This window comes from Neodiprion fabricii, chromosome 5, assembly GCF_021155785.1.
Source record: "Neodiprion fabricii isolate iyNeoFabr1 chromosome 5, iyNeoFabr1.1, whole genome shotgun sequence".
Classification (NCBI taxonomy): domain Eukaryota; kingdom Metazoa; phylum Arthropoda; class Insecta; order Hymenoptera; family Diprionidae; genus Neodiprion; species Neodiprion fabricii.
Window position 1 is genome coordinate 7,528,360 of NC_060243.1, and position 14,416 is coordinate 7,542,775.

General features: G+C 38.8%; 1 protein-coding gene and 1 long non-coding RNA gene across 2 annotated transcripts in view; one reads left to right on the forward strand and one right to left on the reverse strand.

The window, feature by feature from the left end:
* LOC124183004 (protein prickle-like) overlaps positions 1–14,416 on the forward strand; it is a 113,529-nt gene that overhangs the window by 18,593 nt on the left and 80,520 nt on the right. The gene's annotated exons all lie outside the window — the stretch shown is intronic.
* Positions 5,695–14,416, reverse strand: part of LOC124183010 — a 67,986-nt gene continuing 59,264 nt past the window's right edge. Inside the window, exon 5 of the long non-coding RNA XR_006870912.1 lies at positions 5,695–5,851. This is a non-coding gene — a long non-coding RNA (uncharacterized LOC124183010). The remainder of the gene's footprint in view (positions 5,852–14,416) is intronic.

The window sequence follows — 14,416 nt, forward strand, 5'->3', positions numbered from 1 at the left end:
ACGGGGTACGTTCAGAGTTTCGAAGAGGGTGGTAGGGACGAATGTGGGGGGTATCGTTAATCAAGAGGCCTTGCACTATCGCCTGCGGGGGACAGTGTTTAGCACGTGACAAACGACCGTACACCATGAAACCGAGGACTGTGCGGCGTGTAAACACCGCTCGCCGTCCAAACCTATGACAAAACACGCCCAATGAAAACGGGGAAAAACGATAAATTTTATAATTACTCGCGCCAGATGGTCAGCAGAATTTTCACCCGTCGATTCGAATTCCGCAGACGTGAACAACGATGCGTCAGCCAAAGGCGAGGAAAAAATATCTTTTTCGAAAACAGTCTTCTGAAACAGTGAAACCTCACTCATAATAGTCTTTTTCTATCACCTGACTGAATATACAACGATTTTTAAGAGCTGTGGTGGTCTATAGGACATTGGCTACGATATAATATGTAATTAAGTACATACATATAGGTGGTTTCCAGCAAAACACCGCAGTGTGTTCTGTTGCCTACCACCGAGGAGAACAAATATCGGTAATACAGACCTACCGATTTATCGGTTTGTAACGCGCTTAACATCAATTTGTGTGGATCTGACCGAGCAGTTGTCTTGTTGTTTATAACCTGTGCAAAATCGTTCAAAGATCACGATCCGGAGTCACGTTAAAGTTATTACATGACTTGACTTGATTGAAGTGACAATGAATCGGTAGGTCTGTTTTACCGATATTTGTCCCCCTCAGTGGTAGGCAACCCAACATATTGCGGCGTTTACTTGTAAATACTCTGTATGTGTAACGTATAATAAATATGAGAAAAACCTTTAAGACTTGTATTCAGTAGTGATTGAGAATCGTTGAAAAGCGTTCGAATATAATGCTCGTTTAATAAAATTCATTCTGTTGGATTCTTAAGATATCCGAATACAATCTCTCAGCGTGTATGGAAGATTAATTTCGAAAATCACGTGGCACTTTTTTCGCTCCGTCTCAATCCGCAACTCCTCAAAAGAATAGATTTTCCTTTCTTTTTTTTTCACCCTCTATATTCCTTCCGTTTTTTATTTCATCTGTTCCGGTTCCCCGGAGACGGTATTGCGGGGAATATTCATAACGCTAGATTAGCCTCGGCTGGTTCTGCAACATTCGACCAATCAACGCTCCTCCTATTTAATTCACCCCCGAGCCCAGGACGATGCTGTTACCTACAGGTCCCTCGGTGATTATGAGGGGTCTGTGTCCGAGCCAAAGATCTCGGCTCTGTTTATTCCCAGAGTTATAGAAGCTTCGCGCGTGCCGAAATTAATGATTAGTCCTGCAAACACCGGTTCTGGACTCTGGCCTCGTACTTATACCCCGGAACCTCGATTGGTTGGGGAAATTTTCCCCAATCACGTTTAGGCGTTCTCCGCAAATTTAATCATTCCAAATTCTGCGGCATCTGCTTTCATCGTTTCTCAGTTCAAGCATGAATACTTCAAATAAATCGTTATATAAAAAAAAAGAAAAAATCGATGATTCAAAGTGTGTTTAGATGTAAATTTTTCGTTACATCCGACGTTTAAAAGTTTTACATACGTTCAAAAATATGGGCAGGATGTTTCAGAATCATTATTTAGAAGATAGAATCATTTTGTTGTCTTTCAAGTAAACTTATGTTTTTATAGTTGTAGGAATAGTTAGGATAATGGTACAGTTTTATTAACCATTTCCGTTAATTAGATAGACAAGCACTTATAAACTTCATCTCTTAAACACCGACTGCCGTACGAACTTTTCAGTTCCTTCGTAACGCGGTTTTAAACAGTAATCAAAAACGTTCCGGGGAGTGTAATTTCAAAATATGTCGGGATGAAGGGGTGGATTTGCGGTGATGCGGCTGGGAGAGCGATGCCGTAGTGGAACGTTGTCGTTATGCGCTACGTTGAGTCTGAACGGTCGGTAAAAACACCTGCTGCATTATCCCCAACGTCACCGATACGACACCCCGACTACCGCAAATGAAACTTGAGCCCCACACGACTTTCGTAATGATCTTAATTCCGTTGAATTAATCCAGCAGGCGAATAGAAAAGAGTTTTCAGAATAAAATTAGCCATTGTAGGAATTAAAATCGAGCGAATTTACTAGACTTTTTAACGACTTTGAAGTGACTCTCGAATATATAATCAATATGAAAGTATTTATTATTATAACAATATTTTTTTTTTCAGAGTAAATTACATTGTAAAGAAATTTGTTTTCTGTTCAACCAGCTCCCTCAAAATTTTTCGAATCTAATATCGGATGTTTGTTACCTTCAAAAAAATGAAAAAATGATCAACAAACTTTTCATTTCTCCACCCTCGGTGATGTCTGGTTTATCAGTTCTCGATTATAGAGGGTTTTGCGTACAGTTTATAGGCTCTCACGTAGATGAACCTGTCGGGACTTTCCTAGGCCATGCTTGCAGACCAGACGCATTACTCAAAATCATCGCCTGCAACCTTCGAATATACATCCACCCACATCAACGATCCTCGCGTGTAGAAACTTCGAATAAATTTTTCATTCCAGAGCCTGCAGTGAGTAGTGACAAGATTTTATCGCTCGTGAATGGAACACGGACAGAGTAATTTAGACCGTTTCCGATCGAGTCTTCGGCCTCATCAATCACCTTCCGTACGCTCTCTCGTCACGGGTGTTCAAATTCGATCACTTCTCAGACTTTGGCATTCGTTTTACTTACACCAGTACCGGAACTTCAATATTCTGCGCAACTTCAGCCTCCGGATGAAAAAAAAAAAACAAACACACCGGTAATACCGGCTTTTTTCGTGACACTTTTCATAAAAAAAGAAAAAGCATAGGTTTATCGGTGGAAAGAATGAAAAAAAAGTGTGACAAGAAGAAATGGAATAAAAGATTCGCAAATTTTGTTTTTAATAAACGAATAAACTTGGAAAAACATAATCGTTGTAGTTTAGAAAAAGTAATAGAGAGGAAAAAGTATAGGTTTGTCGGTGGAACATTGAAAATCAACCCATTTCCGTTGGAACCGAAAATTCAAATTAGACGGTACATGTCAATTTTTGATGCCAACCATTTAGTTATAAAATCTTTTATGTTTCAAATTTTTTCTCTTTTTTTTGAAAATAATCTGATTACATCTATAAATAATGAAATATCGTTGATTTATTCATTCTCCAAAAATTCAATCTCACTCACTCAAATGAATACTTTTGTTTTTTTCGTCCCGCAGTATCTTCATACTTTTTTTCTCAAATATCTGTGTTTTGAGCTTGAATCAGTAAATTTTCAACTCAAAATATTAGAAACTCATAATTTTTTTAACAGATTGATCCAGTATGTTATTATTTTATTAATCTTTGCTAAAAACAACATCAAAGTCGAAGAGTGTATATATATATATATATAAGTAATATATTATATAGGTATAATTCCACTATTGTATCATACGTACTTTGAGGGAATTAGAAGCGAGCGAAATACCCAGCGGAGAAGTGGTCCTCGACGTTTATGACGGTAAGGAAAAGTGAGTTAAGGCCTCAATACCTTCGGTGTCCCTTTTCCTTCGCTCTTTTTTCCCGTATTTTTTCCACCTCTCCTATTTTCGCCGTCGTCGTCTCTTTCGGCCAAAGGATCCCCGGAAATTCTCCCGCTACACACATACAGCACCGGTAGCAATAAGGCGACGTCCTCCCGAAGGATCCTTGACGCAGTTTCCTTTCCGCTGCTCAGCCCTGGGCGGACGGTCCGCCCGTGTAGCCTCGTGAAATATTATTTAATTAACCGGGAGCAGCGTCTTGTCAGCTATAAATAGTCCCTCTCAGACTTCGCTGCGGACGAAACGCCGCGTCTCGTCGAAACTCGGCCCTTTCTTTTATACCGGGCGGGAAATTGCCGAAGAACGGTTTTTGGTATAACAAATTTAACAGTTATGCGTCCCGCTGCCGGTCGCCATATTTTATTCAAACACAACTTTACGCATGTTCAATTTACACAGTACTCACGTTTTACGATTTGTTGATTTTATACATCGCTTCTTGCCGCTCGCGGCTGACGCGGTTTTTTCAAATACGTTACACCGACTCGGTAGGATCTTACGTTTGACCGAAAATTTTCTCCTTGTTTTATTTTTTTTTTCTTTCCTATCAATTGAAAAATGCGTACACCGCAAAAAAAGAAATACTCTTAAAAGGATATCGGTTGAATCTAATTTCAAAAGGTCGGTCTTCAAATTCCAAATTTCCTTGTACAGTTAAATCAAGTTTACATTTATTATGTCAAATCGTATCCTTAGGAAATGAGTTATTACTTCTACGTTGATTAAAAATCAGAAATTCGTTTTCCAGTCTTTCGGATTTCATTACTTTACAATGATAAAGTAGATTGGATTGATTTGTTTACAATTCTAGCCTGCACAGTTTAAAATATAGATGATATCTCTTTCCACTATTTTATGATATTTGCATCAATTATTATTCGTATAATGGGTTCATCCCGTTTAAACTCAATAATTAATAAGTAAATAAATAAATTTAAAGAACTCGAAAGGAAGATGCAAATGTTATTTTTTGTTTTTTTATTTATTTATTTTTTTCAACTGTTATTACACTACTAAACCGTATTCAATAATGCAGACTTGATCCTCAAGATGCCTGATCTTGTAGGGAACTAATTTGTTTAAAAAGCTTTTCCACTGTATAAAATCTGTTGTTCAGTAAACATAAAAAAATAAATATACAAGAAAAAGCTAAAAACCAGCGACGTCTCAATCGTAACAACAGATAGACGAAGATCACGACCTCCGGTATTTTAATCAAACGAAAGCCTGGCCCAATCAGTTTACCCGTAACGAAAGACGTTAGCGTTTGTATTATCTTGGCACTAATTAACGAGTATAATAACTTTACTTTATTAGGTCCCGAGTTTAATTGTAGAATTTTTTTCTAACTCCGTATCCCCCTCCCCCTGCCACCTTTTCTTCTTCTAATTCTTCTTCTTCTTCTTGATTTTATTTTCAACCCGCTACACCAGCTCATTCCTTCTTCCATCCCCCCTGCAGTCCTTAAAAGCAAGGATACGAAGTTTCGGTAAGCGTGTCGCCGTCCCCTCAGGACCGATTTCCTCTCGAGTCAGAAGAAGAAGACTTTGTCGTTCCTAGCTGCGTTGCGGGTACATAATCAAGCACCAATACCAGAGAACGAGTCAGCATTAAAATGAGGGGATGCGGAGTAAACGTCGGCGATAAAACAATCCTCTGCATAGCCGAGTTCGCATTCGCCTAACATTTATCGGTCGCGAATAGCTCGAAGAGGACTTTCCCCGGAACGAAGGAATTTCCTTGGGCAATTAGCCAGATTACTTTCCGGGCTCATTTAAATCCCGGTTTCTTAACCGCGGGCCGATTCAACTCGGCGAGGGGAGGGTTGGGGGGGGATTCACCCGTATTTTCCAGATTCTCGCCGCAGGAGACAATTAAAGGCGGAAATTCTCAGGCGCAGAAAGAGAGAGAGAGAGAGAGACGTGCAATTCAAATAAAACTTGAATTCACCGCAAGGCTAATCGACCAAAAAGCGCATCTCTTGCGGAAATAATACCAACTACGGGTCCCGAAGTTAGGCGGCTTTGTGCGCTTCGGGGTGACGGAAGTCTCGTAGCCTTTAAATGCCTTCGACCTGCTCGCCCCCTGTTTTCACCCCCTGCGCCTGCATCGAGGGGATTTTATGCACGGTGCAACGGAGGTTCCTGAGCCGCGGTGATCAAGCCTCGCAATTACGAGTGCTTTACCGAATCGAGGGGCTGCTCACTTCTCGATATCGCAAATCTGCGCATCGCGCGAAGCGATTCCTGCGAATCAGGGTAAAAATCATTCAAAACTGCTGAAAATTGCTGAAAAGCGTTCAAAATTTAAGCACGAATCGGTTTGGAATTCGATCGGAAATCGATTAAAATCGTTTGAAGTCGTCTGAAATTTTGTACGATTGTTGAAAATCGCGTGAAATCTTGTCGAGTGTCTTGCAATCGTTCGTACGAAGTAAAACAATGCGAGAATCGTGTTTGAATCTGATGGATTATACGTTATGAAGCTACGGTAAGGCTCAAAAGTATTTTGATAATGTGAAATTGGTTATTATTTTCATCTGTAATTTTTCTTTACGTCAACTTGATTTTCGAGAGAACGAGATATAACTTTCTACAATTATGTAGAACATCGAATTTCTTTCAATAAGAAATCTTATTCATTTTCATTGTTCATGTTTGTTTGGAACTGACCTAATTATTATATTTGTCAAAATACTTTTGAGCTCTATTGTAGGTCTGTTTAGCGGGTAGAGAGATATTCTACACTATTTTTTAGTTAAAGCCTTGTTTAACTAAAAAAGTAGAGCAAACCTCACAAACTGATTTTGCGTTGCAATTAGCAAAAAATGATCGACGATAACGCAAAATCGTTACGCGTGCCTCGTTTTTCGTAATTCCAACATTATTCAAACAGTTTTTCTATCGATACCTGTTTTACTCAATTTTTCTAATTACCGTAACAAATGAAACTTTTCTCAGTGTATAATGTATATTATGGGCACAATATATATATACTTTTCGGAATTATCGATATCCCGTCGCTTTATCGTGAGTGCTGTTTACTGTTTCTCAAATTATTATACAACGTTCGGACCGATTTACTTTTATTGCCGGTTATTCTCGCCCCTCGTTTTTCGCCAGCGAGCTTTCCGCCGTTATTTACAACAATTCTGTGACTAAATAGAGAGAAATGGAAGAGACGGATCATTTTACAGAGGAGGGAAAAACCAGTGAAAATAGAATTCAATCACTTCTACGTTTGATAAATTAATTCTTTCATTTCATTTCATTCTCGACTCGAACGAAGCTTTTAAATCACTGAACGAGTATCCGAACAAGTTCATCCGACTTGACGGTATTCGAACTAGTTATCTATCTTCTACTAGTTTTCAATCACAGTTACGAATATATTCAAACAGTACATGAAATATACAAATTGTACTCGATTCGTTAAAGATATACAAAAATCCTATACGCGCTCGCAATTCAACTTACAATTTTGAAAAAAATGACGAACATAGTTTCGGGTCGTATGAAATGTCGTCAAAAATGATAAAAAGATTTTTACACCGATGCGCGTAAGTGTCACAGATGAATCTTTCATCTCTGTTTCATCTGTAAAAGAAGTTTCGCTAACGCCTGACGCGTGGGTCGCTAAAAGTATGAAAGAAGGTAAAAACCGAATAAAAAAAAAATACGAAATAAAATAACAAAACCTCCGGGATAACGTCACGTGCACCTGTTTTTCATCCGGCATACTTAGGTATACGCTGTATACGTATACGTATACATGTATAAATATATACGCGATGCATAATTCATGAATTCAAGAATGGAGGAAGTGGGGGGGGGGGGGGAGGAGGAGGAGGAGGAGGAGGCAAGGAGAGGCGTCAGATAAAGAGAGAGAGAGAGAGAGAGAGAGATTCCCGTGAAAATGAAGCAGCTCGGTTATTCCTAGGGTAGGTAGTCAGGTATATATATATAATATATATATATATATGTATATAGCTTGGTTTAACAAGCGAAAGCACAAAGCGTGATATTAGCCTGTCACCGCTTCGCGCCCGACTTTCATTCTTATTTATAATAGTTATAGTCGAGGAGGAATGGGAAAAAGTCCGGTTCCGACCACCCAACGACCCGGGGAAATATCCCGGGCCTGATATCACCGTCTGATTCACCATTCCGTGCGGGATTTGACGTCTTGCCAAAATCCCAGCCCGCCGAACCGTGAATCGGGAGCTTTGTAATTTTTGCGTGTGTAATTTTCACCTTTCTCCATTTTCTTTTTATCATGTGAAAAATGACTGATAGCTGTCCGATATTTTCCGGGACACGTAATCGTTGCGATAACAGATCGAGATCGGTTTTCTGCAATATGATATTCAACGTATCTTGCACGTGTGATATGCCTGAAGAAAGAATAACTAACCGACGAACAAAAAAAGCTTAGCTTTTTTTTTTTTTTTTTTTTTGCAACGGACTCGGCAGAGAAAAATTTATCGTAGGAGAAAAAAAGAAAAAAAACAGCAGTCATTTTTAACAAGTTAATAACTAACGATCGTGTGTGATGTTCTAGGAAAATTCTGAGATTTGTTAATTTTTCTTCAAATTTTGTTCTGTCGCCATTTTTGTATGATTATTTATTTAATTGTGACCAAAAGTTGAGGAATACTCTAAAAAAAAAAAACTGTGTCTACATTTCTATCGAATAGTTGAATTTCTTTCAGAATTCAAACGGTTTGACCGTTCTTACGGAATTGAGGACGTAAGTAAAAGTTTCTAAAGTTCCGGGACGAGTTTTTTTGTTTTTTTTTAGTTTTTTCGAAAGCGAGTTTTTCGTAATAATAAATATACAATAGACACTCAAATTTTACGATCGTGGGATTTAAAAAACGCGATATTTTAGGATATGATATTTTAAACCGATGGTCTGCATCCGTGCAAAGTTTGTCAGTAACGAAAGTTGAAAAAAAAATAAAAAAATAACGACGATATATTTCTGAGTAAAATTATTATTTAATCGGTGAAATTTTCCCTTAATGGTGTAACATAATATTATTCATCTGCAACGAGCCAGAGTCGACCGCACGTAATAAAACTTGGTGAAAAACATATATATATGGGGCATTCCCTGACAACTCGATCAAGATTTTAAGTCGATGTCTCAGATTAACTTTGTAATTTTTTGTACGAAAGTACACGACGAAAAACGCAGTCCCGATTTTTTTCAGAATTTTTCGACCTAGCATATTTCAAGTGTAATTTAAAAACTCGAAACAAAAACCTTTACTTTCTAAAATTGGTAAAAATTCAGAAAAATCTTATAATTTATAAGAAAATTTTTGACATCTACTCAATAATGGAGATTTCATGACTTCAAAAGATAATTAAGAAGAAGAAATATCTGTCATTATTCCATTGCATTTTTGACATAAAAGTGCAATCCGATATTAATAATCTTTCTTCTGTTTTTATTATTCATCTTTTTTAGTTACGAAATCTCCGCATTTCAACGGGTGTTAAAAATTTTCTGATATTCTATCACATTTTTCTCAAAGTTTTGTAAATTATACTTGAGATACGCTGGGTCGAAAAATTGTGAAAGAAAAAAAAAAAAAATTGGGATCGCGTTTTTTGTCACGTATTTTCATACAAAAAATTGTAAATCCGATCTGAGACATGGACTTTGAATCTTGATCGAGATGTCATGGAATGCCCCATACGTTTATGCACAAACATAATGTTTTACCGCACAATACATATCTTGGTTTGAAATTGGTGGGACTTTCCCATTCGTATTGCTTCCGGAATCTAGCAAAGTTCTCCCGTTTCTCCCGAAATTTTTATGCGAAGAGGGTTTACTTCCTGGCCTGTTTTCCCGTCGCCCATCGTAACACGGTGATGCTGCAGGACCGCAGCTGATGGGAAAACCCGGGCATTGTCCTCGCGTCTAGGAACCGCGGCGCCCGCCGCCGAGACTCGGCGTCTGGCATTCCGGCGCCTGGCGTCTCGACGCCGACTCGGCACTGCTCATCCTCTTCCTTCCCGAAGGATAAATCGCGAGATCCTAGATCAGGGTGCTTGGTGGCCGTCCCGAATAACAGGCCTGAGTTTCTTTACTCGGGTGAAAATGAAGGGACTAGAAGCACGAAACTTTATCGTTACTTGAATTAAGGGGGGAGTACAAGTTGGACGGTCTAAAGTCGTACACTGAGAGAAATTTATAGTTACTATTTTCATTTTTTACCACGATCGAAAAATTAGTTTTATAGCTGTCACCGGAAAGTCTAGTATTTGTTTTTGCTCGCTAAAAATTTAATGCTCGTGCAACGATAAATTGACCTTAAAGCCTTGTTTAAGTAAAAAAGTCGAGTAAGCCTCACAAACTGATTTCCAATTAGCAAAAAAGGATCGAAAATAGCGCAAAATGGTTAGGCGTACCTCGTTTTTCCTAATTCCAACAATATTCAAACAGTTTTTTTAACGATACCTGTTTTACTAAATTTGTCTAGTTACTGTAACAAATGAAATTTTTCTCAGTGTACCTATTCTTAGAAGTTTCTGTTTTTGAAAGAAAATGCAAACATTTAGAACAATTTGAGTTTGAGGATTTTGTTATTCATAGTTTCAATACAGTTTCGCGAAAACTGACCATAACTGTAACGATTGATCAAATACGGAAATTATTTTTCAATTTTAAAAAGTATTTCACTAAAGCTGAAATATTGCTATTCCGAAAAGAAAAATTATCAAAGATCTTGAATACGGAATTTTTCTTCTCCACTCATACCGACAAAGTAGACTATATCTTTCTCGTTATAACCGAGTCGTAGAAACAGAGAAGCAAAGTGTAACAGGCCTAGGAATCCAGCATCGCGGAACTGGCAAGACATAAACCGGGTTGAAAATTGCCCCGCTACTTTTTTGAAAAGGTCAATTAGTTTCTTCGGTTATTCAGCGAGTCGGAATCTCAATGCTGTACAAGCTCCTCTGAGCCAAGGGTCCACTATTGGACGAGAACGAGCTGCAGGTATACCAGAGATCAGTTAACTGCGTTGCACACCGGTAGAGTAATACCGAAGATGCTTTCCGAGCATTTTCTTGCCTCGCGGATAGGGAAGCGAAGGTAAGAAACCTCGGAAACGATGAACAAATAAAGTAAGAAGAGAAGTAAAAAAAAATAAACAATAAACCAAACGCCTGAAAGCATTGCAGAGAAATAAAAATAATACCGCGTGCAATGTGCATACGAATCGCACCAATTTTCTTTCTAAGCAATGGCAATGATCGCTGTTTCGAGTTTTGCTTGGAAATAATTTTTGCTAAGTTGTCCGTGTCGTATACATATATACGTGTAACATCGCCGGGCAAAACTGTGGTTCCTTATTAGTCGCAGTGAAGTTGGAATAATTTTCTACGAGGATTGTAACGTGAAATCTTCCTCGGAGAAGACGCGCCTTTGTACAAGCGGTGCGTATAATGTTAAACGGAGAACACAGATTCCAATTTAGATTTCCGAAGCATCTGCGGTGAATCTTGGAGCTCGTGGATGAATCTGGCTCCCCGTAATCCTTAACCCGAGACTTTATACGTCTAGTACGTGAGAAGATGCCTTTAATTGCCACAACCGGCGGTTGCACGTGCAATATACTTTATGTATGAACGCGTATGATATATAAATATATATGGCCTGCCAGCTGATGCCTGAGAGGAAACTTCCTTGAGGACGGTTTCAAATTCGCGACATGCAAATATTTTTTTTTTTTTTTTTGGAAATGAACCTTGACGACTTTTGGTTAAAACAAAATTCACGATTTTGGGAATGATTGAGTTGAATCAGGTCAATATTGTAACCCTTTGGTGACGGAGAAACGTGAAAAAAAAATCTAAAGGGTTCGTTGGTAGAGCACGATTTTTTACGGTTTTTTATATATAAAAAAAATATACATATATAAATATTTAGCTACTTTATGTAAGTATTTCGACTTTTCAAAATGGAAAAACTGTAACGTACATCAAATTGTGTTCAGTGAATCATACAAGCTGACATTGATTTTGTAATTATATTATTCACGAATCGCCTGGATTACAATCTTTATTTAACTCTTAAAGACTGATTGAAAAGAAGAAGATGTAAATTTTGGAAAATTAACACACGTTGCGTATATTTCTATACATGATAAATCGATGCTAAATTGTACGTGATAAGAAACAAATGTTAATAGATATGATTAAGAAAAAATACGCTGTGTTATCCACCAATTGATAAGATTGAATATCGATTGCTTAACCATTTCGATCAAAGCTCGGGGTTTCAATGTCTTTCTGTATTTCAAAGCCAAACCTTTTACTTATCTGTCCGAACTGCAAAGATTTTGATAAAAAATCATCAAGCCTGATTTGTGAAAAAAAGAAGACCTCGATTTGTCTTTGTACAGCGAGAAAAATTTCATTTGTTACAGTACGCCTAACCATTTTCCGCTATCGTCGATCCTTTTTTGGCAATCGCAACGCAAAATCGGTTTCTGAAGTTTACTCAACTTTTTTAGTTAAACAAGGCTGTAAGGCGCGATTCGCTTTTTAAATCCAACGCGTATAATAGCTGTGCAACAACGCGTTCCAATATCTGTAATTGCAGTTACACACATTTACGGAGCGGCGATATTTCACCGCGTATTTCCAGCCCCACGGCTGCACGATCGGGGAACGGGAGAGAAAGATAATCTCTGTTTAACAGCGGGCTTCGCGTGTGAGGCGAAAAAGCTCCGCGACCCCCCCGCAATGCAAGCTTCGCGAAGTACGGTATGAGGGGGACGGGTTCCCTTCCCGGCATGCCGTGTGTGCGAGGGTGCAGGAGGGAATTGCAAGTATGATCTACCGCGCTAATATCTGAACCCCGCGCCGGGCTGGCAGGTCCTAACGATGTTTTAAGCTGTAATTAATTTACTGCCCAGCCCCTTACCTACCTTCCGCAGACCGATATCCACCGCCCTTGGACCTCGCTGGTCAATACCGATACCGGACTTAGACGAGGAGGGGGGGAGGGAATTCATTTTTCACCGTAACGCAACGTTTCTTCCCTTCTTCGCGCGTTTCTCTTTCTTTCTTTCTTTCTTTCTTTTTTTTTTTTTTTTTTCTAGTCACGTATAAAACTAACTTTCATTTTCTACCTAGAACTATATTTTTCGATTGTGGTTTCTCTCAGTGTAGAGCTCCGAACTATGTGAAAAGCAATAAGCAAAGAGCTGATTGTTGAATAACGTTGGATGAATTTCCGCGATAAAAGTAAGTCCGCGTCTTATATTAATCAGCATTCTAAAGCGGTGATTTTGTGAAATTTGGTTTTGCTCGGTCCGCCCAACTCTGCTAATTTCGCTCCTTTCAACTTTCGTTCGCTTCTTATTTCTTCAATTTTCCAACGATCATCGCCGATGATGCGGGGTTGCACATTTAAATTGGTTCATCCCGGATGAGTTGCGCGCCTCCCGCGATGCTCGGACTCCTGTAATCTGGACTCACGATCATCGGAAGCATGGAATTACAGACGCCGTTTGCTTTCATCGGCATTTCCTTCCTCGGATGAATCTACGACCCGAGACTAGAGATTCCAGCTTTTTCACCGACTGGACTGGACGCAGGTAAACCGATTCTAGAGCCAAGGGCTCGGCAACATTGTCTTGGAGGGATTTTTTTTCTCCTCAGCTCAACTCGACTGAACTCAGCTCAGCTCAGCTCGACTCAACTCGACTCAGCTCTCGTCCGAACGAATGGCCACCGCTATTTTCTCGTGGCGCTTGGCCAACCATGGCTTTCACTTCTTTTCGGTTCTGACGCGATCACCGTTGACCACCTGAATCCATAATGTAATATTATTATTGTCAGCTCCCAAGACCTGACCAAGGGCTTTGAGACAGAGGTGACTGTTCGTGCTTCGTCCCGCTTCCAGGTGTCGATTATACGAATTGTCATTTCTTTTTTCCACTTCCAATGATCGAGAGACGGAGAATTGATTTCCTCGTAAATTAGTCACCGCGAAAATATTGCCGTACGATTCGCGTTTGGAAAACGGAAAGCATGCAGAATGAATTTCGCCTTTGTACAATATAAAATAATTGTAAATCTGTTGAATAAAATAAAAAAAAAAAATAATAATAAATAAAAAATTCTTTTGAACAAGGCTGTAAAAATTCGCATTCAACATCGCAGCCAATTTACATACCTACTCGTTTAACGATATTACAGCCGTAACTACCTGTGTTTTAATAATAATTTGGTCAACAGTTTGGAAAACGTTGCAAAATACTTAAACGGTATTGCGACAAAATATAACGAGGGTAGGATGATTACATCGTGCGTTTGTAGGACATTGTAAGTTTGGTAAGGTTTACTTTTCTCCAATAGAAAAAAAAAAAAAGAAACGAGAGAAGAAAAAACAATGTACGGCTAGTTTAGACATTAGTTTCGCAATTTATACGTTATATGGAAAACGGAAGGTAGCGGAAAAAAGAAGAAGTAATTATCCTCGTGCTTGGGGTTACAGATATTACACGAGTGATCAATTTATAGTTAAACACGTTAAATCGAACATGTTCAAAGTTCGAAGCAATAAGCTGGGCAATCATATTGCGTAGAAGATTTCCAAGCATCCGGAGTATTATACGATAATAGGGCTTACCACCGTGCATCGTACCGCAATTATTATATATCGTATAGTACATCGGCCGATTCGTACATACAACAGAAAATTAATCCGACACGGTTCTCAATAAAATTATACACACACACACACACATTCGTACACAGCAACCACATTAAACAATCCGTGCA